The sequence below is a fragment of the Taudactylus pleione genome, unplaced genomic scaffold (assembly GCF_031769625.1).
Source record: "Taudactylus pleione unplaced genomic scaffold, aTauple2 ptg000092l, whole genome shotgun sequence".
Taxonomy (NCBI): Eukaryota; Metazoa; Chordata; class Amphibia; order Anura; family Myobatrachidae; genus Taudactylus; species Taudactylus pleione.
In genome coordinates, this window is record NW_028284494.1 from 6,716,459 (window position 1) to 6,741,833 (window position 25,375).

General features: G+C 56.9%; 1 protein-coding gene and 17 non-coding genes across 18 annotated transcripts in view; all 18 read left to right on the forward strand.

The window, feature by feature from the left end:
* Positions 1 to 25,375, forward strand: part of SLC38A9 (solute carrier family 38 member 9) — a 270,792-nt gene that overhangs the window by 82,978 nt on the left and 162,439 nt on the right. The window lies entirely within an intron of this gene.
* On the forward strand, positions 982 to 1,145 carry LOC148527056 (U1 spliceosomal RNA). The gene has a single exon (XR_015878198.1). It is a non-coding gene; the product is annotated as a U1 spliceosomal RNA (small nuclear RNA).
* LOC148527057 (U1 spliceosomal RNA) lies at positions 2,418 to 2,581 on the forward strand. Its single transcript, XR_015878199.1, has one exon. It is a non-coding gene; the product is annotated as a U1 spliceosomal RNA (small nuclear RNA).
* LOC148527058 (U1 spliceosomal RNA) lies at positions 3,854 to 4,017 on the forward strand. The gene has a single exon (XR_015878158.1). It is a non-coding gene; the product is annotated as a U1 spliceosomal RNA (small nuclear RNA).
* On the forward strand, positions 5,290 to 5,453 carry LOC148527059 (U1 spliceosomal RNA). Its single transcript, XR_015878201.1, has one exon. It is a non-coding gene; the product is annotated as a U1 spliceosomal RNA (small nuclear RNA).
* LOC148527060 (U1 spliceosomal RNA) lies at positions 6,726 to 6,889 on the forward strand. Its single transcript, XR_015878202.1, has one exon. It is a non-coding gene; the product is annotated as a U1 spliceosomal RNA (small nuclear RNA).
* On the forward strand, positions 8,162 to 8,325 carry LOC148527061 (U1 spliceosomal RNA). Its single transcript, XR_015878203.1, has one exon. It is a non-coding gene; the product is annotated as a U1 spliceosomal RNA (small nuclear RNA).
* Positions 9,598 to 9,761, forward strand: LOC148527062 (U1 spliceosomal RNA). Its single transcript, XR_015878204.1, has one exon. It is a non-coding gene; the product is annotated as a U1 spliceosomal RNA (small nuclear RNA).
* Positions 11,034 to 11,197, forward strand: LOC148527063 (U1 spliceosomal RNA). Its single transcript, XR_015878205.1, has one exon. It is a non-coding gene; the product is annotated as a U1 spliceosomal RNA (small nuclear RNA).
* On the forward strand, positions 12,470 to 12,633 carry LOC148527064 (U1 spliceosomal RNA). Its single transcript, XR_015878066.1, has one exon. It is a non-coding gene; the product is annotated as a U1 spliceosomal RNA (small nuclear RNA).
* Positions 13,906 to 14,069, forward strand: LOC148527065 (U1 spliceosomal RNA). Its single transcript, XR_015878067.1, has one exon. It is a non-coding gene; the product is annotated as a U1 spliceosomal RNA (small nuclear RNA).
* On the forward strand, positions 15,342 to 15,505 carry LOC148527066 (U1 spliceosomal RNA). Its single transcript, XR_015878068.1, has one exon. It is a non-coding gene; the product is annotated as a U1 spliceosomal RNA (small nuclear RNA).
* On the forward strand, positions 16,778 to 16,941 carry LOC148527067 (U1 spliceosomal RNA). Its single transcript, XR_015878069.1, has one exon. It is a non-coding gene; the product is annotated as a U1 spliceosomal RNA (small nuclear RNA).
* LOC148527068 (U1 spliceosomal RNA) lies at positions 18,214 to 18,377 on the forward strand. The gene has a single exon (XR_015878070.1). It is a non-coding gene; the product is annotated as a U1 spliceosomal RNA (small nuclear RNA).
* LOC148527069 (U1 spliceosomal RNA) lies at positions 19,650 to 19,813 on the forward strand. Its single transcript, XR_015878072.1, has one exon. It is a non-coding gene; the product is annotated as a U1 spliceosomal RNA (small nuclear RNA).
* On the forward strand, positions 21,086 to 21,249 carry LOC148527070 (U1 spliceosomal RNA). Its single transcript, XR_015878073.1, has one exon. It is a non-coding gene; the product is annotated as a U1 spliceosomal RNA (small nuclear RNA).
* Positions 22,522 to 22,685, forward strand: LOC148527071 (U1 spliceosomal RNA). Its single transcript, XR_015878074.1, has one exon. It is a non-coding gene; the product is annotated as a U1 spliceosomal RNA (small nuclear RNA).
* Positions 23,958 to 24,121, forward strand: LOC148527072 (U1 spliceosomal RNA). The gene has a single exon (XR_015878075.1). It is a non-coding gene; the product is annotated as a U1 spliceosomal RNA (small nuclear RNA).

Genomic DNA, 25,375 nt, shown 5'->3' on the forward strand with positions numbered 1-25,375 from the left:
AAGACGCTTGCGCAGACCACCAATAACCGCTCTCCACTGCGTAACCTCTGCGTTGCGTCCGTCTCTCAATCAGGCCCTCGGTCTCTTAGGTTGTGAGCACCAGACACGAAGAGAGCCAGCCGGCAGCCCAAAGTACCGCACGGTGAGTGCAGCTGCCAGCAAGCCTGCGCAGCCGCACGGCGCCCCACACAAAGACAACGTTGAGGGGGAAGCCTAGCAATGGGGAGGGAGCATCGGATGCTCCCTCACCATCGCGGGGTTAAGCGTCAAACATCGGAACCACCTGACCGATGGTTCCGGCGAAACATCAAATGATTCCCCTCCCTACTTGGCCCCTGCGCCCTGTAAACTGCGCTTCCACCTTTCCCTCAGCGCCGCGCTCTGTCCTGACCTCTCCTCCTGTGTGTGCTTGCTGCATGCTTCCTTGCTGTTGTGCCATTCCAGCGTTCTTTGCGTAATCCCACCAATAGAGGGCGGTGCAGGACCCACACTTGTTTCACTTGCTTTGCAAAGCAGGCCTGGAGCTGTTGCACGGTCCAGCTGCTGCAAGAAATCTGCCTGAGTGCTTCAAGTGCTGTGGCTGCCCACCTTGATCCCCACGCAGGGCGGACTTGGGAGTCATCCAGACGGCACCCGTGAAAGCCCGCCGTGCCCCGCGCCCCCGGCACTTTTCCTGTTTCCTGTCCTTTTCCTTTCATACGCCGACGAGGCTCGCAGCCAGCTTTGGCCGACTGCTTGGATGACATCACCGTATGCAAATCCGTCTGCTGCAGTGTGCCCTGGGAATGCTTGCACTAGTTTGTGCGTATGTAGTTTGGGGGTGCTTCAGCAACAAGGCACCCTTCCAGGTGAAGAGATGTGGCCTCCCTGCAGTTGTTGACCTCAGCTGAGAGTTCGCTTCGCGCATGCTCCCCAGGTAAACCTCCTTCAGTTGACGGGGGTGTGCCCGAGCAGCGGGCCTCCCCAGCCCTAGTCCAACTCATACTTACCTGGCAGGGGAGATACCATGATCACGAAGGTGGTTCTCCCAGGGCGAGGCTCATCCATTGCACTCCGGGTGTGCTGACCCCTGCGATTTCCCCAAATGCGGGAAACTCGACTGCATAATTTGTGGTAGTGGGGGACTGCGTTCGCGCTTTCCCCTGATCATCTCTGGTAAAAATCAGCTTGGTTTTGTTTGAAAGCGTCTGTGTGTCTGCTGTGCTGGTGTCAACTCTGAAGCTTTGCTGGATGTGTCCACCCCCTCCCTTCTTTGCCCCGGGGATTGGACATTGAAAGGGAACGTTGCTAGTACTACTAGCCCCATGGTTTTAGCATTGCTCACAAAACATTGTTTGGGCCTAAGCATCGGTTCCGGGACCGATGTTTCTCTGGCCTTTTCTACTTAAGCATGTAACACACTAACTAGTACATTTCACCCGTGCGCAGCGGGACTCAAGACGCTTGCGCAGACCACCAATAACCGCTCTCCACTGCGTAACCTCTGCGTTGCGTCCGTCTCTCAATCAGGCCCTCGGTCTCTTAGGTTGTGAGCACCAGACACGAAGAGAGCCAGCCGGCAGCCCAAAGTACCGCACGGTGAGTGCAGCTGCCAGCAAGCCTGCGCAGCCGCACGGCGCCCCACACAAAGACAACGTTGAGGGGGAAGCCTAGCAATGGGGAGGGAGCATCGGATGCTCCCTCACCATCGCGGGGTTAAGCGTCAAACATCGGAACCACCTGACCGATGGTTCCGGCGAAACATCAAATGATTCCCCTCCCTACTTGGCCCCTGCGCCCTGTAAACTGCGCTTCCACCTTTCCCTCAGCGCCGCGCTCTGTCCTGACCTCTCCTCCTGTGTGTGCTTGCTGCATGCTTCCTTGCTGTTGTGCCATTCCAGCGTTCTTTGCGTAATCCCACCAATAGAGGGCGGTGCAGGACCCACACTTGTTTCACTTGCTTTGCAAAGCAGGCCTGGAGCTGTTGCACGGTCCAGCTGCTGCAAGAAATCAGCCTGAGTGCTTCAAGTGCTGTGGCTGCCCACCTTGATCCCCACGCAGGGCGGACTTGGGAGTCATCCAGACGGCACCCGTGAAAGCCCGCCGTGCCCCGCGCCCCCGGCACTTTTCCTGTTTCCTGTCCTTTTCCTTTCATACGCCGACGAGGCTCGCAGCCAGCTTTGGCCGACTGCTTGGATGACATCACCGTATGCAAATCCGTCTGCTGCAGTGTGCCCTGGGAATGCTTGCACTAGTTTGTGCGTATGTAGTTTGGGGGTGCTTCAGCAACAAGGCACCCTTCCAGGTGAAGAGATGTGGCCTCCCTGCAGTTGTTGACCTCAGCTGAGAGTTCGCTTCGCGCATGCTCCCCAGGTAAACCTCCTTCAGTTGACGGGGGTGTGCCCGAGCAGCGGGCCTCCCCAGCCCTAGTCCAACTCATACTTACCTGGCAGGGGAGATACCATGATCACGAAGGTGGTTCTCCCAGGGCGAGGCTCATCCATTGCACTCCGGGTGTGCTGACCCCTGCGATTTCCCCAAATGCGGGAAACTCGACTGCATAATTTGTGGTAGTGGGGGACTGCGTTCGCGCTTTCCCCTGATCATCTCTGGTAAAAATCAGCTTGGTTTTGTTTGAAAGCGTCTGTGTGTCTGCTGTGCTGGTGTCAACTCTGAAGCTTTGCTGGATGTGTCCACCCCCTCCCTTCTTTGCCCCGGGGATTGGACATTGAAAGGGAACGTTGCTAGTACTACTAGCCCCATGGTTTTAGCATTGCTCACAAAACATTGTTTGGGCCTAAGCATCGGTTCCGGGACCGATGTTTCTCTGGCCTTTTCTACTTAAGCATGTAACACACTAACTAGTACATTTCACCCGTGCGCAGCGGGACTCAAGACGCTTGCGCAGACCACCAATAACCGCTCTCCACTGCGTAACCTCTGCGTTGCGTCCGTCTCTCAATCAGGCCCTCGGTCTCTTAGGTTGTGAGCACCAGACACGAAGAGAGCCAGCCGGCAGCCCAAAGTACCGCACGGTGAGTGCAGCTGCCAGCAAGCCTGCGCAGCCGCACGGCGCCCCACACAAAGACAACGTTGAGGGGGAAGCCTAGCAATGGGGAGGGAGCATCGGATGCTCCCTCACCATCGCGGGGTTAAGCGTCAAACATCGGAACCACCTGACCGATGGTTCCGGCGAAACATCAAATGATTCCCCTCCCTACTTGGCCCCTGCGCCCTGTAAACTGCGCTTCCACCTTTCCCTCAGCGCCGCGCTCTGTCCTGACCTCTCCTCCTGTGTGTGCTTGCTGCATGCTTCCTTGCTGTTGTGCCATTCCAGCGTTCTTTGCGTAATCCCACCAATAGAGGGCGGTGCAGGACCCACACTTGTTTCACTTGCTTTGCAAAGCAGGCCTGGAGCTGTTGCACGGTCCAGCTGCTGCAAGAAATCAGCCTGAGTGCTTCAAGTGCTGTGGCTGCCCACCTTGATCCCCACGCAGGGCGGACTTGGGAGTCATCCAGACGGCACCCGTGAAAGCCCGCCGTGCCCCGCGCCCCCGGCACTTTTCCTGTTTCCTGTCCTTTTCCTTTCATACGCCGACGAGGCTCGCAGCCAGCTTTGGCCGACTGCTTGGATGACATCACCGTATGCAAATCCGTCTGCTGCAGTGTGCCCTGGGAATGCTTGCACTAGTTTGTGCGTATGTAGTTTGGGGGTGCTTCAGCAACAAGGCACCCTTCCAGGTGAAGAGATGTGGCCTCCCTGCAGTTGTTGACCTCAGCTGAGAGTTCGCTTCGCGCATGCTCCCCAGGTAAACCTCCTTCAGTTGACGGGGGTGTGCCCGAGCAGCGGGCCTCCCCAGCCCTAGTCCAACTCATACTTACCTGGCAGGGGAGATACCATGATCACGAAGGTGGTTCTCCCAGGGCGAGGCTCATCCATTGCACTCCGGGTGTGCTGACCCCTGCAATTTCCCCAAATGCGGGAAACTCGACTGCATAATTTGTGGTAGTGGGGGACTGCGTTCGCGCTTTCCCCTGATCATCTCTGGTAAAAATCAGCTTGGTTTTGTTTGAAAGCGTCTGTGTGTCTGCTGTGCTGGTGTCAACTCTGAAGCTTTGCTGGATGTGTCCACCCCCTCCCTTCTTTGCCCCGGGGATTGGACATTGAAAGGGAACGTTGCTATTACTACTAGCCCCATGGTTTTAGCATTGCTCACAAAACATTGTTTGGGCCTAAGCATCGGTTCCGGGACCGATGTTTCTCTGGCCTTTTCTACTTAAGCATGTAACACACTAACTAGTACATTTCACCCGTGCGCAGCGGGACTCAAGACGCTTGCGCAGACCACCAATAACCGCTCTCCACTGCGTAACCTCTGCGTTGCGTCCGTCTCTCAATCAGGCCCTCGGTCTCTTAGGTTGTGAGCACCAGACACGAAGAGAGCCAGCCGGCAGCCCAAAGTACCGCACGGTGAGTGCAGCTGCCAGCAAGCCTGCGCAGCCGCACGGCGCCCCACACAAAGACAACGTTGAGGGGGAAGCCTAGCAATGGGGAGGGAGCATCGGATGCTCCCTCACCATCGCGGGGTTAAGCGTCAAACATCGGAACCACCTGACCGATGGTTCCGGCGAAACATCAAATGATTCCCCTCCCTACTTGGCCCCTGCGCCCTGTAAACTGCGCTTCCACCTTTCCCTCAGCGCCGCGCTCTGTCCTGACCTCTCCTCCTGTGTGTGCTTGCTGCATGCTTCCTTGCTGTTGTGCCATTCCAGCGTTCTTTGCGTAATCCCACCAATAGAGGGCGGTGCAGGACCCACACTTGTTTCACTTGCTTTGCAAAGCAGGCCTGGAGCTGTTGCACGGTCCAGCTGCTGCAAGAAATCAGCCTGAGTGCTTCAAGTGCTGTGGCTGCCCACCTTGATCCCCACGCAGGGCGGACTTGGGAGTCATCCAGACGGCACCCGTGAAAGCCCGCCGTGCCCCGCGCCCCCGGCACTTTTCCTGTTTCCTGTCCTTTTCCTTTCATACGCCGACGAGGCTCGCAGCCAGCTTTGGCCGACTGCTTGGATGACATCACCGTATGCAAATCCGTCTGCTGCAGTGTGCCCTGGGAATGCTTGCACTAGTTTGTGCGTATGTAGTTTGGGGGTGCTTCAGCAACAAGGCACCCTTCCAGGTGAAGAGATGTGGCCTCCCTGCAGTTGTTGACCTCAGCTGAGAGTTCGCTTCGCGCATGCTCCCCAGGTAAACCTCCTTCAGTTGACGGGGGTGTGCCCGAGCAGCGGGCCTCCCCAGCCCTAGTCCAACTCATACTTACCTGGCAGGGGAGATACCATGATCACGAAGGTGGTTCTCCCAGGGCGAGGCTCATCCATTGCACTCCGGGTGTGCTGACCCCTGCGATTTCCCCAAATGCGGGAAACTCGACTGCATAATTTGTGGTAGTGGGGGACTGCGTTCGCGCTTTCCCCTGATCATCTCTGGTAAAAATCAGCTTGGTTTTGTTTGAAAGCGTCTGTGTGTCTGCTGTGCTGGTGTCAACTCTGAAGCTTTGCTGGATGTGTCCACCCCCTCCCTTCTTTGCCCCGGGGATTGGACATTGAAAGGGAACGTTGCTAGTACTACTAGCCCCATGGTTTTAGCATTGCTCACAAAACATTGTTTGGGCCTAAGCATCGGTTCCGGGACCGATGTTTCTCTGGCCTTTTCTACTTAAGCATGTAACACACTAACTAGTACATTTCACCCGTGCGCAGCGGGACTCAAGACGCTTGCGCAGACCACCAATAACCGCTCTCCACTGCGTAACCTCTGCGTTGCGTCCGTCTCTCAATCAGGCCCTCGGTCTCTTAGGTTGTGAGCACCAGACACGAAGAGAGCCAGCCGGCAGCCCAAAGTACCGCACGGTGAGTGCAGCTGCCAGCAAGCCTGCGCAGCCGCACGGCGCCCCACACAAAGACAACGTTGAGGGGGAAGCCTAGCAATGGGGAGGGAGCATCGGATGCTCCCTCACCATCGCGGGGTTAAGCGTCAAACATCGGAACCACCTGACCGATGGTTCCGGCGAAACATCAAATGATTCCCCTCCCTACTTGGCCCCTGCGCCCTGTAAACTGCGCTTCCACCTTTCCCTCAGCGCCGCGCTCTGTCCTGACCTCTCCTCCTGTGTGTGCTTGCTGCATGCTTCCTTGCTGTTGTGCCATTCCAGCGTTCTTTGCGTAATCCCACCAATAGAGGGCGGTGCAGGACCCACACTTGTTTCACTTGCTTTGCAAAGCAGGCCTGGAGCTGTTGCACGGTCCAGCTGCTGCAAGAAATCAGCCTGAGTGCTTCAAGTGCTGTGGCTGCCCACCTTGATCCCCACGCAGGGCGGACTTGGGAGTCATCCAGACGGCACCCGTGAAAGCCCGCCGTGCCCCGCGCCCCCGGCACTTTTCCTGTTTCCTGTCCTTTTCCTTTCATACGCCGACGAGGCTCGCAGCCAGCTTTGGCCGACTGCTTGGATGACATCACCGTATGCAAATCCGTCTGCTGCAGTGTGCCCTGGGAATGCTTGCACTAGTTTGTGCGTATGTAGTTTGGGGGTGCTTCAGCAACAAGGCACCCTTCCAGGTGAAGAGATGTGGCCTCCCTGCAGTTGTTGACCTCAGCTGAGAGTTCGCTTCGCGCATGCTCCCCAGGTAAACCTCCTTCAGTTGACGGGGGTGTGCCCGAGCAGCGGGCCTCCCCAGCCCTAGTCCAACTCATACTTACCTGGCAGGGGAGATACCATGATCACGAAGGTGGTTCTCCCAGGGCGAGGCTCATCCATTGCACTCCGGGTGTGCTGACCCCTGCGATTTCCCCAAATGCGGGAAACTCGACTGCATAATTTGTGGTAGTGGGGGACTGCGTTCGCGCTTTCCCCTGATCATCTCTGGTAAAAATCAGCTTGGTTTTGTTTGAAAGCGTCTGTGTGTCTGCTGTGCTGGTGTCAACTCTGAAGCTTTGCTGGATGTGTCCACCCCCTCCCTTCTTTGCCCCGGGGATTGGACATTGAAAGGGAACGTTGCTATTACTACTAGCCCCATGGTTTTAGCATTGCTCACAAAACATTGTTTGGGCCTAAGCATCGGTTCCGGGACCGATGTTTCTCTGGCCTTTTCTACTTAAGCATGTAACACACTAACTAGTACATTTCACCCGTGCGCAGCGGGACTCAAGACGCTTGCGCAGACCACCAATAACCGCTCTCCACTGCGTAACCTCTGCGTTGCGTCCGTCTCTCAATCAGGCCCTCGGTCTCTTAGGTTGTGAGCACCAGACACGAAGAGAGCCAGCCGGCAGCCCAAAGTACCGCACGGTGAGTGCAGCTGCCAGCAAGCCTGCGCAGCCGCACGGCGCCCCACACAAAGACAACGTTGAGGGGGAAGCCTAGCAATGGGGAGGGAGCATCGGATGCTCCCTCACCATCGCGGGGTTAAGCGTCAAACATCGGAACCACCTGACCGATGGTTCCGGCGAAACATCAAATGATTCCCCTCCCTACTTGGCCCCTGCGCCCTGTAAACTGCGCTTCCACCTTTCCCTCAGCGCCGCGCTCTGTCCTGACCTCTCCTCCTGTGTGTGCTTGCTGCATGCTTCCTTGCTGTTGTGCCATTCCAGCGTTCTTTGCGTAATCCCACCAATAGAGGGCGGTGCAGGACCCACACTTGTTTCACTTGCTTTGCAAAGCAGGCCTGGAGCTGTTGCACGGTCCAGCTGCTGCAAGAAATCAGCCTGAGTGCTTCAAGTGCTGTGGCTGCCCACCTTGATCCCCACGCAGGGCGGACTTGGGAGTCATCCAGACGGCACCCGTGAAAGCCCGCCGTGCCCCGCGCCCCCGGCACTTTTCCTGTTTCCTGTCCTTTTCCTTTCATACGCCGACGAGGCTCGCAGCCAGCTTTGGCCGACTGCTTGGATGACATCACCGTATGCAAATCCGTCTGCTGCAGTGTGCCCTGGGAATGCTTGCACTAGTTTGTGCGTATGTAGTTTGGGGGTGCTTCAGCAACAAGGCACCCTTCCAGGTGAAGAGATGTGGCCTCCCTGCAGTTGTTGACCTCAGCTGAGAGTTCGCTTCGCGCATGCTCCCCAGGTAAACCTCCTTCAGTTGACGGGGGTGTGCCCGAGCAGCGGGCCTCCCCAGCCCTAGTCCAACTCATACTTACCTGGCAGGGGAGATACCATGATCACGAAGGTGGTTCTCCCAGGGCGAGGCTCATCCATTGCACTCCGGGTGTGCTGACCCCTGCGATTTCCCCAAATGCGGGAAACTCGACTGCATAATTTGTGGTAGTGGGGGACTGCGTTCGCGCTTTCCCCTGATCATCTCTGGTAAAAATCAGCTTGGTTTTGTTTGAAAGCGTCTGTGTGTCTGCTGTGCTGGTGTCAACTCTGAAGCTTTGCTGGATGTGTCCACCCCCTCCCTTCTTTGCCCCGGGGATTGGACATTGAAAGGGAACGTTGCTAGTACTACTAGCCCCATGGTTTTAGCATTGCTCACAAAACATTGTTTGGGCCTAAGCATCGGTTCCGGGACCGATGTTTCTCTGGCCTTTTCTACTTAAGCATGTAACACACTAACTAGTACATTTCACCCGTGCGCAGCGGGACTCAAGACGCTTGCGCAGACCACCAATAACCGCTCTCCACTGCGTAACCTCTGCGTTGCGTCCGTCTCTCAATCAGGCCCTCGGTCTCTTAGGTTGTGAGCACCAGACACGAAGAGAGCCAGCCGGCAGCCCAAAGTACCGCACGGTGAGTGCAGCTGCCAGCAAGCCTGCGCAGCCGCACGGCGCCCCACACAAAGACAACGTTGAGGGGGAAGCCTAGCAATGGGGAGGGAGCATCGGATGCTCCCTCACCATCGCGGGGTTAAGCGTCAAACATCGGAACCACCTGACCGATGGTTCCGGCGAAACATCAAATGATTCCCCTCCCTACTTGGCCCCTGCGCCCTGTAAACTGCGCTTCCACCTTTCCCTCAGCGCCGCGCTCTGTCCTGACCTCTCCTCCTGTGTGTGCTTGCTGCATGCTTCCTTGCTGTTGTGCCATTCCAGCGTTCTTTGCGTAATCCCACCAATAGAGGGCGGTGCAGGACCCACACTTGTTTCACTTGCTTTGCAAAGCAGGCCTGGAGCTGTTGCACGGTCCAGCTGCTGCAAGAAATCAGCCTGAGTGCTTCAAGTGCTGTGGCTGCCCACCTTGATCCCCACGCAGGGCGGACTTGGGAGTCATCCAGACGGCACCCGTGAAAGCCCGCCGTGCCCCGCGCCCCCGGCACTTTTCCTGTTTCCTGTCCTTTTCCTTTCATACGCCGACGAGGCTCGCAGCCAGCTTTGGCCGACTGCTTGGATGACATCACCGTATGCAAATCCGTCTGCTGCAGTGTGCCCTGGGAATGCTTGCACTAGTTTGTGCGTATGTAGTTTGGGGGTGCTTCAGCAACAAGGCACCCTTCCAGGTGAAGAGATGTGGCCTCCCTGCAGTTGTTGACCTCAGCTGAGAGTTCGCTTCGCGCATGCTCCCCAGGTAAACCTCCTTCAGTTGACGGGGGTGTGCCCGAGCAGCGGGCCTCCCCAGCCCTAATCCAACTCATACTTACCTGGCAGGGGAGATACCATGATCACGAAGGTGGTTCTCCCAGGGCGAGGCTCATCCATTGCACTCCGGGTGTGCTGACCCCTGCGATTTCCCCAAATGCGGGAAACTCGACTGCATAATTTGTGGTAGTGGGGGACTGCGTTCGCGCTTTCCCCTGATCATCTCTGGTAAAAATCAGCTTGGTTTTGTTTGAAAGCGTCTGTGTGTCTGCTGTGCTGGTGTCAACTCTGAAGCTTTGCTGGATGTGTCCACCCCCTCCCTTCTTTGCCCCGGGGATTGGACATTGAAAGGGAACGTTGCTAGTACTACTAGCCCCATGGTTTTAGCATTGCTCACAAAACATTGTTTGGGCCTAAGCATCGGTTCCGGGACCGATGTTTCTCTGGCCTTTTCTACTTAAGCATGTAACACACTAACTAGTACATTTCACCCGTGCGCAGCGGGACTCAAGACGCTTGCGCAGACCACCAATAACCGCTCTCCACTGCGTAACCTCTGCGTTGCGTCCGTCTCTCAATCAGGCCCTCGGTCTCTTAGGTTGTGAGCACCAGACACGAAGAGAGCCAGCCGGCAGCCCAAAGTACCGCACGGTGAGTGCAGCTGCCAGCAAGCCTGCGCAGCCGCACGGCGCCCCACACAAAGACAACGTTGAGGGGGAAGCCTAGCAATGGGGAGGGAGCATCGGATGCTCCCTCACCATCGCGGGGTTAAGCGTCAAACATCGGAACCACCTGACCGATGGTTCCGGCGAAACATCAAATGATTCCCCTCCCTACTTGGCCCCTGCGCCCTGTAAACTGCGCTTCCACCTTTCCCTCAGCGCCGCGCTCTGTCCTGACCTCTCCTCCTGTGTGTGCTTGCTGCATGCTTCCTTGCTGTTGTGCCATTCCAGCGTTCTTTGCGTAATCCCACCAATAGAGGGCGGTGCAGGACCCACACTTGTTTCACTTGCTTTGCAAAGCAGGCCTGGAGCTGTTGCACGGTCCAGCTGCTGCAAGAAATCTGCCTGAGTGCTTCAAGTGCTGTGGCTGCCCACCTTGATCCCCACGCAGGGCGGACTTGGGAGTCATCCAGACGGCACCCGTGAAAGCTCGCCGTGCCCCGCGCCCCCGGCACTTTTCCTGTTTCCTGTCCTTTTCCTTTCATACGCCGACGAGGCTCGCAGCCAGCTTTGGCCGACTGCTTGGATGACATCACCGTATGCAAATCCGTCTGCTGCAGTGTGCCCTGGGAATGCTTGCACTAGTTTGTGCGTATGTAGTTTGGGGGTGCTTCAGCAACAAGGCACCCTTCCAGGTGAAGAGATGTGGCCTCCCTGCAGTTGTTGACCTCAGCTGAGAGTTCGCTTCGCGCATGCTCCCCAGGTAAACCTCCTTCAGTTGACGGGGGTGTGCCCGAGCAGCGGGCCTCCCCAGCCCTAGTCCAACTCATACTTACCTGGCAGGGGAGATACCATGATCACGAAGGTGGTTCTCCCAGGGCGAGGCTCATCCATTGCACTCCGGGTGTGCTGACCCCTGCGATTTCCCCAAATGCGGGAAACTCGACTGCATAATTTGTGGTAGTGGGGGACTGCGTTCGCGCTTTCCCCTGATCATCTCTGGTAAAAATCAGCTTGGTTTTGTTTGAAAGCGTCTGTGTGTCTGCTGTGCTGGTGTCAACTCTGAAGCTTTGCTGGATGTGTCCACCCCCTCCCTTCTTTGCCCCGGGGATTGGACATTGAAAGGGAACGTTGCTAGTACTACTAGCCCCATGGTTTTAGCATTGCTCACAAAACATTGTTTGGGCCTAAGCATCGGTTCCGGGACCGATGTTTCTCTGGCCTTTTCTACTTAAGCATGTAACACACTAACTAGTACATTTCACCCGTGCGCAGCGGGACTCAAGACGCTTGCGCAGACCACCAATAACCGCTCTCCACTGCGTAACCTCTGCGTTGCGTCCGTCTCTCAATCAGGCCCTCGGTCTCTTAGGTTGTGAGCACCAGACACGAAGAGAGCCAGCCGGCAGCCCAAAGTACCGCACGGTGAGTGCAGCTGCCAGCAAGCCTGCGCAGCCGCACGGCGCCCCACACAAAGACAACGTTGAGGGGGAAGCCTAGCAATGGGGAGGGAGCATCGGATGCTCCCTCACCATCGCGGGGTTAAGCGTCAAACATCGGAACCACCTGACCGATGGTTCAGGCGAAACATCAAATGATTCCCCTCCCTACTTGGCCCCTGCGCCCTGTAAACTGCGCTTCCACCTTTCCCTCAGCGCCGCGCTCTGTCCTGACCTCTCCTCCTGTGTGTGCTTGCTGCATGCTTCCTTGCTGTTGTGCCATTCCAGCGTTCTTTGCGTAATCCCACCAATAGAGGGCGGTGCAGGACCCACACTTGTTTCACTTGCTTTGCAAAGCAGGCCTGGAGCTGTTGCACGGTCCAGCTGCTGCAAGAAATCAGCCTGAGTGCTTCAAGTGCTGTGGCTGCCCACCTTGATCCCCACGCAGGGCGGACTTGGGAGTCATCCAGACGGCACCCGTGAAAGCCCGCCGTGCCCCGCGCCCCCGGCACTTTTCCTGTTTCCTGTCCTTTTCCTTTCATACGCCGACGAGGCTCGCAGCCAGCTTTGGCCGACTGCTTGGATGACATCACCGTATGCAAATCCGTCTGCTGCAGTGTGCCCTGGGAATGCTTGCACTAGTTTGTGCGTATGTAGTTTGGGGGTGCTTCAGCAACAAGGCACCCTTCCAGGTGAAGAGATGTGGCCTCCCTGCAGTTGTTGACCTCAGCTGAGAGTTCGCTTCGCGCATGCTCCCCAGGTAAACCTCCTTCAGTTGACGGGGGTGTGCCCGAGCAGCGGGCCTCCCCAGCCCTAATCCAACTCATACTTACCTGGCAGGGGAGATACCATGATCACGAAGGTGGTTCTCCCAGGGCGAGGCTCATCCATTGCACTCCGGGTGTGCTGACCCCTGCGATTTCCCCAAATGCGGGAAACTCGACTGCATAATTTGTGGTAGTGGGGGACTGCGTTCGCGCTTTCCCCTGATCATCTCTGGTAAAAATCAGCTTGGTTTTGTTTGAAAGCGTCTGTGTGTCTGCTGTGCTGGTGTCAACTCTGAAGCTTTGCTGGATGTGTCCACCCCCTCCCTTCTTTGCCCCGGGGATTGGACATTGAAAGGGAACGTTGCTAGTACTACTAGCCCCATGGTTTTAGCATTGCTCACAAAACATTGTTTGGGCCTAAGCATCGGTTCCGGGACCGATGTTTCTCTGGCCTTTTCTACTTAAGCATGTAACACACTAACTAGTACATTTCACCCGTGCGCAGCGGGACTCAAGACGCTTGCGCAGACCACCAATAACCGCTCTCCACTGCGTAACCTCTGCGTTGCGTCCGTCTCTCAATCAGGCCCTCGGTCTCTTAGGTTGTGAGCACCAGACACGAAGAGAGCCAGCCGGCAGCCCAAAGTACCGCACGGTGAGTGCAGCTGCCAGCAAGCCTGCGCAGCCGCACGGCGCCCCACACAAAGACAACGTTGAGGGGGAAGCCTAGCAATGGGGAGGGAGCATCGGATGCTCCCTCACCATCGCGGGGTTAAGCGTCAAACATCGGAACCACCTGACCGATGGTTCCGGCGAAACATCAAATGATTCCCCTCCCTACTTGGCCCCTGCGCCCTGTAAACTGCGCTTCCACCTTTCCCTCAGCGCCGCGCTCTGTCCTGACCTCTCCTCCTGTGTGTGCTTGCTGCATGCTTCCTTGCTGTTGTGCCATTCCAGCGTTCTTTGCGTAATCCCACCAATAGAGGGCGGTGCAGGACCCACACTTGTTTCACTTGCTTTGCAAAGCAGGCCTGGAGCTGTTGCACGGTCCAGCTGCTGCAAGAAATCTGCCTGAGTGCTTCAAGTGCTGTGGCTGCCCACCTTGATCCCCACGCAGGGCGGACTTGGGAGTCATCCAGACGGCACCCGTGAAAGCCCGCCGTGCCCCGCGCCCCCGGCACTTTTCCTGTTTCCTGTCCTTTTCCTTTCATACGCCGACGAGGCTCGCAGCCAGCTTTGGCCGACTGCTTGGATGACATCACCGTATGCAAATCCGTCTGCTGCAGTGTGCCCTGGGAATGCTTGCACTAGTTTGTGCGTATGTAGTTTGGGGGTGCTTCAGCAACAAGGCACCCTTCCAGGTGAAGAGATGTGGCCTCCCTGCAGTTGTTGACCTCAGCTGAGAGTTCGCTTCGCGCATGCTCCCCAGGTAAACCTCCTTCAGTTGACGGGGGTGTGCCCGAGCAGCGGGCCTCCCCAGCCCTAGTCCAACTCATACTTACCTGGCAGGGGAGATACCATGATCACGAAGGTGGTTCTCCCAGGGCGAGGCTCATCCATTGCACTCCGGGTGTGCTGACCCCTGCGATTTCCCCAAATGCGGGAAACTCGACTGCATAATTTGTGGTAGTGGGGGACTGCGTTCGCGCTTTCCCCTGATCATCTCTGGTAAAAATCAGCTTGGTTTTGTTTGAAAGCGTCTGTGTGTCTGCTGTGCTGGTGTCAACTCTGAAGCTTTGCTGGATGTGTCCACCCCCTCCCTTCTTTGCCCCGGGGATTGGACATTGAAAGGGAACGTTGCTAGTACTACTAGCCCCATGGTTTTAGCATTGCTCACAAAACATTGTTTGGGCCTAAGCATCGGTTCCGGGACCGATGTTTCTCTGGCCTTTTCTACTTAAGCATGTAACACACTAACTAGTACATTTCACCCGTGCGCAGCGGGACTCAAGACGCTTGCGCAGACCACCAATAACCGCTCTCCACTGCGTAACCTCTGCGTTGCGTCCGTCTCTCAATCAGGCCCTCGGTCTCTTAGGTTGTGAGCACCAGACACGAAGAGAGCCAGCCGGCAGCCCAAAGTACCGCACGGTGAGTGCAGCTGCCAGCAAGCCTGCGCAGCCGCACGGCGCCCCACACAAAGACAACGTTGAGGGGGAAGCCTAGCAATGGGGAGGGAGCATCGGATGCTCCCTCACCATCGCGGGGTTAAGCGTCAAACATCGGAACCACCTGACCGATGGTTCCGGCGAAACATCAAATGATTCCCCTCCCTACTTGGCCCCTGCGCCCTGTAAACTGCGCTTCCACCTTTCCCTCAGCGCCGCGCTCTGTCCTGACCTCTCCTCCTGTGTGTGCTTGCTGCATGCTTCCTTGCTGTTGTGCCATTCCAGCGTTCTTTGCGTAATCCCACCAATAGAGGGCGGTGCAGGACCCACACTTGTTTCACTTGCTTTGCAAAGCAGGCCTGGAGCTGTTGCACGGTCCAGCTGCTGCAAGAAATCAGCCTGAGTGCTTCAAGTGCTGTGGCTGCCCACCTTGATCCCCACGCAGGGCGGACTTGGGAGTCATCCAGACGGCACCCGTGAAAGCCCGCCGTGCCCCGCGCCCCCGGCACTTTTCCTGTTTCCTGTCCTTTTCCTTTCATACGCCGACGAGGCTCGCAGCCAGCTTTGGCCGACTGCTTGGATGACATCACCGTATGCAAATCCGTCTGCTGCAGTGTGCCCTGGGAATGCTTGCACTAGTTTGTGCGTATGTAGTTTGGGGGTGCTTCAGCAACAAGGCACCCTTCCAGGTGAAGAGATGTGGCCTCCCTGCAGTTGTTGACCTCAGCTGAGAGTTCGCTTCGCGCATGCTCCCCAGGTAAACCTCCTTCAGTTGACGGGGGTGTGCCCGAGCAGCGGGCCTCCCCAGCCCTAGTCCAACTCATACTTACCTGGCAGGGGAGATACCATGATCACGAAGGTGGTTCTCCCAGGGCGAGGCTCATCCATTGCACTCCGGGTGTGCTGACCCCTGCGATTTCCCCAAATGCGGGAAACTCGACTGCATAATTTGTGGTAGTGGGGGACTGCGTTCGCGCTTTCCCCTGATCATCTCTGGTAAAAATCAGCTTGGTTTTGTTTGAAAGCGTCTGTGTGTCTGCTGTGCTGGTGTCAACTCTGAAGCTTTGCTGGATGTGTCCACCCCCTCCCTTCTTTGCCCCGGGGATTGGACATTGAAAGGGAACGTTGCTAGTACTACTAGCCCCATGGTTTTAGCATTGCTCACAAAACATTGTTTGGGCCTAAGCATCGGTTCCGGGACCGATGTTTCTCTGGCCTTTTCTACTTAAGCATGTAACACACTAACTAGTACATTTCACCCGTGCGCAGCGGGACTCAAGACGCTTGCGCAGACCACCAATAACCGCTCTCCACTGCGTAACCTCTGCGTTGCGTCCGTCTCTCAATCAGGCCCTCGGTCTCTTAGGTTGTGAGCACCAGACACGAAGAGAGCCAGCCGGCAGCCCAAAGTACCGCACGGTGAGTGCAGCTGCCAGCAAGCCTGCGCAGCCGCACGGCGCCCCACACAAAGACAACGTTGAGGGGGAAGCCTAGCAATGGGGAGGGAGCATCGGATGCTCCCTCACCATCGCGGGGTTAAGCGTCAAACATCGGAACCACCTGACCGATGGTTCCGGCGAAACATCAAATGATTCCCCTCCCTACTTGGCCCCTGCGCCCTGTAAACTGCGCTTCCACCTTTCCCTCAGCGCCGCGCTCTGTCCTGACCTCTCCTCCTGTGTGTGCTTGCTGCATGCTTCCTTGCTGTTGTGCCATTCCAGCGTTCTTTGCGTAATCCCACCAATAGAGGGCGGTGCAGGACCCACACTTGTTTCACTTGCTTTGCAAAGCAGGCCTGGAGCTGTTGCACGGTCCAGCTGCTGCAAGAAATCAGCCTGAGTGCTTCAAGTGCTGTGGCTGCCCACCTTGATCCCCACGCAGGGCGGACTTGGGAGTCATCCAGACGGCACCCGTGAAAGCCCGCCGTGCCCCGCGCCCCCGGCACTTTTCCTGTTTCCTGTCCTTTTCCTTTCATACGCCGACGAGGCTCGCAGCCAGCTTTGGCCGACTGCTTGGATGACATCACCGTATGCAAATCCGTCTGCTGCAGTGTGCCCTGGGAATGCTTGCACTAGTTTGTGCGTATGTAGTTTGGGGGTGCTTCAGCAACAAGGCACCCTTCCAGGTGAAGAGATGTGGCCTCCCTGCAGTTGTTGACCTCAGCTGAGAGTTCGCTTCGCGCATGCTCCCCAGGTAAACCTCCTTCAGTTGACGGGGGTGTGCCCGAGCAGCGGGCCTCCCCAGCCCTAGTCCAACTCATACTTACCTGGCAGGGGAGATACCATGATCACGAAGGTGGTTCTCCCAGGGCGAGGCTCATCCATTGCACTCCGGGTGTGCTGACCCCTGCGATTTCCCCAAATGCGGGAAACTCGACTGCATAATTTGTGGTAGTGGGGGACTGCGTTCGCGCTTTCCCCTGATCATCTCTGGTAAAAATCAGCTTGGTTTTGTTTGAAAGCGTCTGTGTGTCTGCTGTGCTGGTGTCAACTCTGAAGCTTTGCTGGATGTGTCCACCCCCTCCCTTCTTTGCCCCGGGGATTGGACATTGAAAGGGAACGTTGCTATTACTACTAGCCCCATGGTTTTAGCATTGCTCACAAAACATTGTTTGGGCCTAAGCATCGGTTCCGGGACCGATGTTTCTCTGGCCTTTTCTACTTAAGCATGTAACACACTAACTAGTACATTTCACCCGTGCGCAGCGGGACTCAAGACGCTTGCGCAGACCACCAATAACCGCTCTCCACTGCGTAACCTCTGCGTTGCGTCCGTCTCTCAATCAGGCCCTCGGTCTCTTAGGTTGTGAGCACCAGACACGAAGAGAGCCAGCCGGCAGCCCAAAGTACCGCACGGTGAGTGCAGCTGCCAGCAAGCCTGCGCAGCCGCACGGCGCCCCACACAAAGACAACGTTGAGGGGGAAGCCTAGCAATGGGGAGGGAGCATCGGATGCTCCCTCACCATCGCGGGGTTAAGCGTCAAACATCGGAACCACCTGACCGATGGTTCCGGCGAAACATCAAATGATTCCCCTCCCTACTTGGCCCCTGCGCCCTGTAAACTGCGCTTCCACCTTTCCCTCAGCGCCGCGCTCTGTCCTGACCTCTCCTCCTGTGTGTGCTTGCTGCATGCTTCCTTGCTGTTGTGCCATTCCAGCGTTCTTTGCGTAATCCCACCAATAGAGGGCGGTGCAGGACCCACACTTGTTTCACTTGCTTTGCAAAGCAGGCCTGGAGCTGTTGCACGGTCCAGCTGCTGCAAGAAATCAGCCTGAGTGCTTCAAGTGCTGTGGCTGCCCACCTTGATCCCCACGCAGGGCGGACTTGGGAGTCATCCAGACGGCACCCGTGAAAGCCCGCCGTGCCCCGCGCCCCCGGCACTTTTCCTGTTTCCTGTCCTTTTCCTTTCATACGCCGACGAGGCTCGCAGCCAGCTTTGGCCGACTGCTTGGATGACATCACCGTATGCAAATCCGTCTGCTGCAGTGTGCCCTGGGAATGCTTGCACTAGTTTGTGCGTATGTAGTTTGGGGGTGCTTCAGCAACAAGGCACCCTTCCAGGTGAAGAGATGTGGCCTCCCTGCAGTTGTTGACCTCAGCTGAGAGTTCGCTTCGCGCATGCTCCCCAGGTAAACCTCCTTCAGTTGACGGGGGTGTGCCCGAGCAGCGGGCCTCCCCAGCCCTAGTCCAACTCATACTTACCTGGCAGGGGAGATACCATGATCACGAAGGTGGTTCTCCCAGGGCGAGGCTCATCCATTGCACTCCGGGTGTGCTGACCCCTGCGATTTCCCCAAATGCGGGAAACTCGACTGCATAATTTGTGGTAGTGGGGGACTGCGTTCGCGCTTTCCCCTGATCATCTCTGGTAAAAATCAGCTTGGTTTTGTTTGAAAGCGTCTGTGTGTCTGCTGTGCTGGTGTCAACTCTGAAGCTTTGCTGGATGTGTCCACCCCCTCCCTTCTTTGCCCCGGGGATTGGACATTGAAAGGGAACGTTGCTAGTACTACTAGCCCCATGGTTTTAGCATTGCTCACAAAACATTGTTTGGGCCTAAGCATCGGTTCCGGGACCGATGTTTCTCTGGCCTTTTCTACTTAAGCATGTAACACACTAACTAGTACATTTCACCCGTGCGCAGCGGGACTCAAGACGCTTGCGCAGACCACCAATAACCGCTCTCCACTGCGTAACCTCTGCGTTGCGTCCGTCTCTCAATCAGGCCCTCGGTCTCTTAGGTTGTGAGCACCAGACACGAAGAGAGCCAGCCGGCAGCCCAAAGTACCGCACGGTGAGTGCAGCTGCCAGCAAGCCTGCGCAGCCGCACGGCGCCCCACACAAAGACAACGTTGAGGGGGAAGCCTAGCAATGGGGAGGGAGCATCGGATGCTCCCTCACCATCGCGGGGTTAAGCGTCAAACATCGGAACCACCTGACCGATGGTTCCGGCGAAACATCAAATGATTCCCCTCCCTACTTGGCCCCTGCGCCCTGTAAACTGCGCTTCCACCTTTCCCTCAGCGCCGCGCTCTGTCCTGACCTCTCCTCCTGTGTGTGCTTGCTGCATGCTTCCTTGCTGTTGTGCCATTCCAGCGTTCTTTGCGTAATCCCACCAATAGAGGGCGGTGCAGGACCCACACTTGTTTCACTTGCTTTGCAAAGCAGGCCTGGAGCTGTTGCACGGTCCAGCTGCTGCAAGAAATCAGCCTGAGTGCTTCAAGTGCTGTGGCTGCCCACCTTGATCCCCACGCAGGGCGGACTTGGGAGTCATCCAGACGGCACCCGTGAAAGCCCGCCGTGCCCCGCGCCCCCGGCACTTTTCCTGTTTCCTGTCCTTTTCCTTTCATACGCCGACGAGGCTCGCAGCCAGCTTTGGCCGACTGCTTGGATGACATCACCGTATGCAAATCCGTCTGCTGCAGTGTGCCCTGGGAATGCTTGCACTAGTTTGTGCGTATGTAGTTTGGGGGTGCTTCAGCAACAAGGCACCCTTCCAGGTGAAGAGATGTGGCCTCCCTGCAGTTGTTGACCTCAGCTGAGAGTTCGCTTCGCGCATGCTCCCCAGGTAAACCTCCTTCAGTTGACGGGGGTGTGCCCGAGCAGCGGGCCTCCCCAGCCCTAGTCCAACTCATACTTACCTGGCAGGGGAGATACCATGATCACGAAGGTGGTTCTCCCAGGGCGAGGCTCATCCATTGCACTCCGGGTGTGCTGACCCCTGCGATTTCCCCAAATGCGGGAAACTCGACTGCATAATTTGTGGTAGTGGGGGACTGCGTTCGCGCTTTCCCCTGATCATCTCTGGTAAAAATCAGCTTGGTTTTGTTTGAAAGCGTCTGTGTGTCTGCTGTGCTGGTGTCAACTCTGAAGCTTTGCTGGATGTGTCCACCCCCTCCCTTCTTTGCCCCGGGGATTGGACATTGAAAGGGAACGTTGCTAGTACTACTAGCCCCATGGTTTTAGCATTGCTCACATAACATTGTTTGGGCCTAAGCATCGGTTCCGGGACCGATGTTTCTCTGGCCTTTTCTACTTAAGCATGTAACACACTAACTAGTACATTTCACCCGTGCGCAGCGGGACTCAAGACGCTTGCGCAGACCACCAATAACCGCTCTCCACTGCGTAACCTCTGCGTTGCGTCCGTCTCTCAATCAGGCCCTCGGTCTCTTAGGTTGTGAGCACCAGACACGAAGAGAGCCAGCCGGCAGCCCAAAGTACCGCACGGTGAGTGCAGCTGCCAGCAAGCCTGCGCAGCCGCACGGCGCCCCACACAAAGACAACGTTGAGGGGGAAGCCTAGCAATGGGGAGGGAGCATCGGATGCTCCCTCACCATCGCGGGGTTAAGCGTCAAACATCGGAACCACCTGACCGATGGTTCCGGCGAAACATCAAATGATTCCCCTCCCTACTTGGCCCCTGCGCCCTGTAAACTGCGCTTCCACCTTTCCCTCAGCGCCGCGCTCTGTCCTGACCTCTCCTCCTGTGTGTGCTTGCTGCATGCTTCCTTGCTGTTGTGCCATTCCAGCGTTCTTTGCGTAATCCCACCAATAGAGGGCGGTGCAGGACCCACACTTGTTTCACTTGCTTTGCAAAGCAGGCCTGGAGCTGTTGCACGGTCCAGCTGCTGCAAGAAATCAGCCTGAGTGCTTCAAGTGCTGTGGCTGCCCACCTTGATCCCCACGCAGGGCGGACTTGGGAGTCATCCAGACGGCACCCGTGAAAGCCCGCCGTGCCCCGCGCCCCCGGCACTTTTCCTGTTTCCTGTCCTTTTCCTTTCATACGCCGACGAGGCTCGCAGCCAGCTTTGGCCGACTGCTTGGATGACATCACCGTATGCAAATCCGTCTGCTGCAGTGTGCCCTGGGAATGCTTGCACTAGTTTGTGCGTATGTAGTTTGGGGGTGCTTCAGCAACAAGGCACCCTTCCAGGTGAAGAGATGTGGCCTCCCTGCAGTTGTTGACCTCAGCTGAGAGTTCGCTTCGCGCATGCTCCCCAGGTAAACCTCCTTCAGTTGACGGGGGTGTGCCCGAGCAGCGGGCCTCCCCAGCCCTAGTCCAACTCATACTTACCTGGCAGGGGAGATACCATGATCACGAAGGTGGTTCTCCCAGGGCGAGGCTCATCCATTGCACTCCGGGTGTGCTGACCCCTGCGATTTCCCCAAATGCGGGAAACTCGACTGCATAATTTGTGGTAGTGGGGGACTGCGTTCGCGCTTTCCCCTGATCATCTCTGGTAAAAATCAGCTTGGTTTTGTTTGAAAGCGTCTGTGTGTCTGCTGTGCTGGTGTCAACTCTGAAGCTTTGCTGGATGTGTCCACCCCCTCCCTTCTTTGCCCCGGGGATTGGACATTGAAAGGGAACGTTGCTAGTACTACTAGCCCCATGGTTTTAGCATTGCTCACAAAACATTGTTTGGGCCTAAGCATCGGTTCCGGGACCGATGTTTCTCTGGCCTTTTCTACTTAAGCATGTAACACACTAACTAGTACATTTCACCCGTGCGCAGCGGGACTCAAGACGCTTGCGCAGACCACCAATAACCGCTCTCCACTGCGTAACCTCTGCGTTGCGTCCGTCTCTCAATCAGGCCCTCGGTCTCTTAGGTTGTGAGCACCAGACACGAAGAGAGCCAGCCGGCAGCCCAAAGTACCGCACGGTGAGTGCAGCTGCCAGCAAGCCTGCGCAGCCGCACGGCGCCCCACACAAAGACAACGTTGAGGGGGAAGCCTAGCAATGGGGAGGGAGCATCGGATGCTCCCTCACCATCGCGGGGTTAAGCGTCAAACATCGGAACCACCTGACCGATGGTTCCGGCGAAACATCAAATGATTCCCCTCCCTACTTGGCCCCTGCGCCCTGTAAACTGCGCTTCCACCTTTCCCTCAGCGCCGCGCTCTGTCCTGACCTCTCCTCCTGTGTGTGCTTGCTGCATGCTTCCTTGCTGTTGTGCCATTCCAGCGTTCTTTGCGTAATCCCACCAATAGAGGGCGGTGCAGGACCCACACTTGTTTCACTTGCTTTGCAAAGCAGGCCTGGAGCTGTTGCACGGTCCAGCTGCTGCAAGAAATCAGCCTGAGTGCTTCAAGTGCTGTGGCTGCCCACCTTGATCCCCACGCAGGGCGGACTTGGGAGTCATCCAGACGGCACCCGTGAAAGCCCGCCGTGCCCCGCGCCCCCGGCACTTTTCCTGTTTCCTGTCCTTTTCCTTTCATACGCCGACGAGGCTCGCAGCCAGCTTTGGCCGACTGCTTGGATGACATCACCGTATGCAAATCCGTCTGCTGCAGTGTGCCCTGGGAATGCTTGCACTAGTTTGTGCGTATGTAGTTTGGGGGTGCTTCAGCAACAAGGCACCCTTCCAGGTGAAGAGATGTGGCCTCCCTGCAGTTGTTGACCTCAGCTGAGAGTTCGCTTCGCGCATGCTCCCCAGGTAAACCTCCTTCAGTTGACGGGGGTGTGCCCGAGCAGCGGGCCTCCCCAGCCCTAGTCCAACTCATACTTACCTGGCAGGGGAGATACCATGATCACGAAGGTGGTTCTCCCAGGGCGAGGCTCATCCATTGCACTCCGGGTGTGCTGACCCCTGCGATTTCCCCAAATGCGGGAAACTCGACTGCATAATTTGTGGTAGTGGGGGACTGCGTTCGCGCTTTCCCCTGATCATCTCTGGTAAAAATCAGCTTGGTTTTGTTTGAAAGCGTCTGTGTGTCTGCTGTGCTGGTGTCAACTCTGAAGCTTTGCTGGATGTGTCCACCCCCTCCCTTCTTTGCCCCGGGGATTGGACATTGAAAGGGAACGTTGCTAGTACTACTAGCCCCATGGTTTTAGCATTGCTCACAAAACATTGTTTGGGCCTAAGCATCGGTTCCGGGACCGATGTTTCTCTGGCCTTTTCTACTTAAGCATGTAACACACTAACTAGTACATTTCACCCGTGCGCAGCGGGACTCAAGACGCTTGCGCAGACCACCAATAACCGCTCTCCACTGCGTAACCTCTGCGTTGCGTCCGTCTCTCAATCAGGCCCTCGGTCTCTTAGGTTGTGAGCACCAGACACGAAGAGAGCCAGCCGGCAGCCCAAAGTACCGCACGGTGAGTGCAGCTGCCAGCAAGCCTGCGCAGCCGCACGGCGCCCCACACAAAGACAACGTTGAGGGGGAAGCCTAGCAATGGGGAGGGAGCATCGGATGCTCCCTCACCATCGCGGGGTTAAGCGTCAAACATCGGAACCACCTGACCGATGGTTCCGGCGAAACATCAAATGATTCCCCTCCCTACTTGGCCCCTGCGCCCTGTAAACTGCGCTTCCACCTTTCCCTCAGCGCCGCGCTCTGTCCTGACCTCTCCTCCTGTGTGTGCTTGCTGCATGCTTCCTTGCTGTTGTGCCATTCCAGCGTTCTTTGCGTAATCCCACCAATAGAGGGCGGTGCAGGACCCACACTTGTTTCACTTGCTTTGCAAAGCAGGCCTGGAGCTGTTGCACGGTCCAGCTGCTGCAAGAAATCAGCCTGAGTGCTTCAAGTGCTGTGGCTGCCCACCTTGATCCCCACGCAGGGCGGACTTGGGAGTCATCCAGACGGCACCCGTGAAAGCCCGCCGTGCCCCGCGCCCCCGGCACTTTTCCTGTTTCCTGTCCTTTTCCTTTCATACGCCGACGAGGCTCGCAGCCAGCTTTGGCCGACTGCTTGGATGACATCACCGTATGCAAATCCGTCTGCTGCAGTGTGCCCTGGGAATGCTTGCACTAGTTTGTGCGTATGTAGTTTGGGGGTGCTTCAGCAACAAGGCACCCTTCCAGGTGAAGAGATGTGGCCTCCCTGCAGTTGTTGACCTCAGCTGAGAGTTCGCTTCGCGCATGCTCCCCAGGTAAACCTCCTTCAGTTGACGGGGGTGTGCCCGAGCAGCGGGCCTCCCCAGCCCTAGTCCAACTCATACTTACCTGGCAGGGGAGATACCATGATCACGAAGGTGGTTCTCCCAGGGCGAGGCTCATCCATTGCACTCCGGGTGTGCTGACCCCTGCGATTTCCCCAAATGCGGGAAACTCGACTGCATAATTTGTGGTAGTGGGGGACTGCGTTCGCGCTTTCCCCTGATCATCTCTGGTAAAAATCAGCTTGGTTTTGTTTGAAAGCGTCTGTGTGTCTGCTGTGCTGGTGTCAACTCTGAAGCTTTGCTGGATGTGTCCACCCCCTCCCTTCTTTGCCCCGGGGATTGGACATTGAAAGGGAACGTTGCTAGTACTACTAGCCCCATGGTTTTAGCATTGCTCACAAAACATTGTTTGGGCCTAAGCATCGGTTCCGGGACCGATGTTTCTCTGGCCTTTTCTACTTAAGCATGTAACACACTAACTAGTACATTTCACCCGTGCGCAGCGGGACTCAAGACGCTTGCGCAGACCACCAATAACCGCTCTCCACTGCGTAACCTCTGCGTTGCGTCCGTCTCTCAATCAGGCCCTCGGTCTCTTAGGTTGTGAGCACCAGACACGAAGAGAGCCAGCCGGCAGCCCAAAGTACCGCACGGTGAGTGCAGCTGCCAGCAAGCCTGCGCAGCCGCACGGCGCCCCACACAAAGACAACGTTGAGGGGGAAGCCTAGCAATGGGGAGGGAGCATCGGATGCTCCCTCACCATCGCGGGGTTAAGCGTCAAACATCGGAACCACCTGACCGATGGTTCCGGCGAAACATCAAATGATTCCCCTCCCTACTTGGCCCCTGCGCCCTGTAAACTGCGCTTCCACCTTTCCCTCAGCGCCGCGCTCTGTCCTGACCTCTCCTCCTGTGTGTGCTTGCTGCATGCTTCCTTGCTGTTGTGCCATTCCAGCGTTCTTTGCGTAATCCCACCAATAGAGGGCGGTGCAGGACCCACACTTGTTTCACTTGCTTTGCAAAGCAGGCCTGGAGCTGTTGCACGGTCCAGCTGCTGCAAGAAATCAGCCTGAGTGCTTCAAGTGCTGTGGCTGCCCACCTTGATCCCCACGCAGGGCGGACTTGGGAGTCATCCAGACGGCACCCGTGAAAGCCCGCCGTGCCCCGCGCCCCCGGCACTTTTCCTGTTTCCTGTCCTTTTCCTTTCATACGCCGACGAGGCTCGCAGCCAGCTTTGGCCGACTGCTTGGATGACATCACCGTATGCAAATCCGTCTGCTGCAGTGTGCCCTGGGAATGCTTGCACTAGTTTGTGCGTATGTAGTTTGGGGGTGCTTCAGCAACAAGGCACCCTTCCAGGTGAAGAGATGTGGCCTCCCTGCAGTTGTTGACCTCAGCTGAGAGTTCGCTTCGCGCATGCTCCCCAGGTAAACCTCCTTCAGTTGACGGGGGTGTGCCCGAGCAGCGGGCCTCC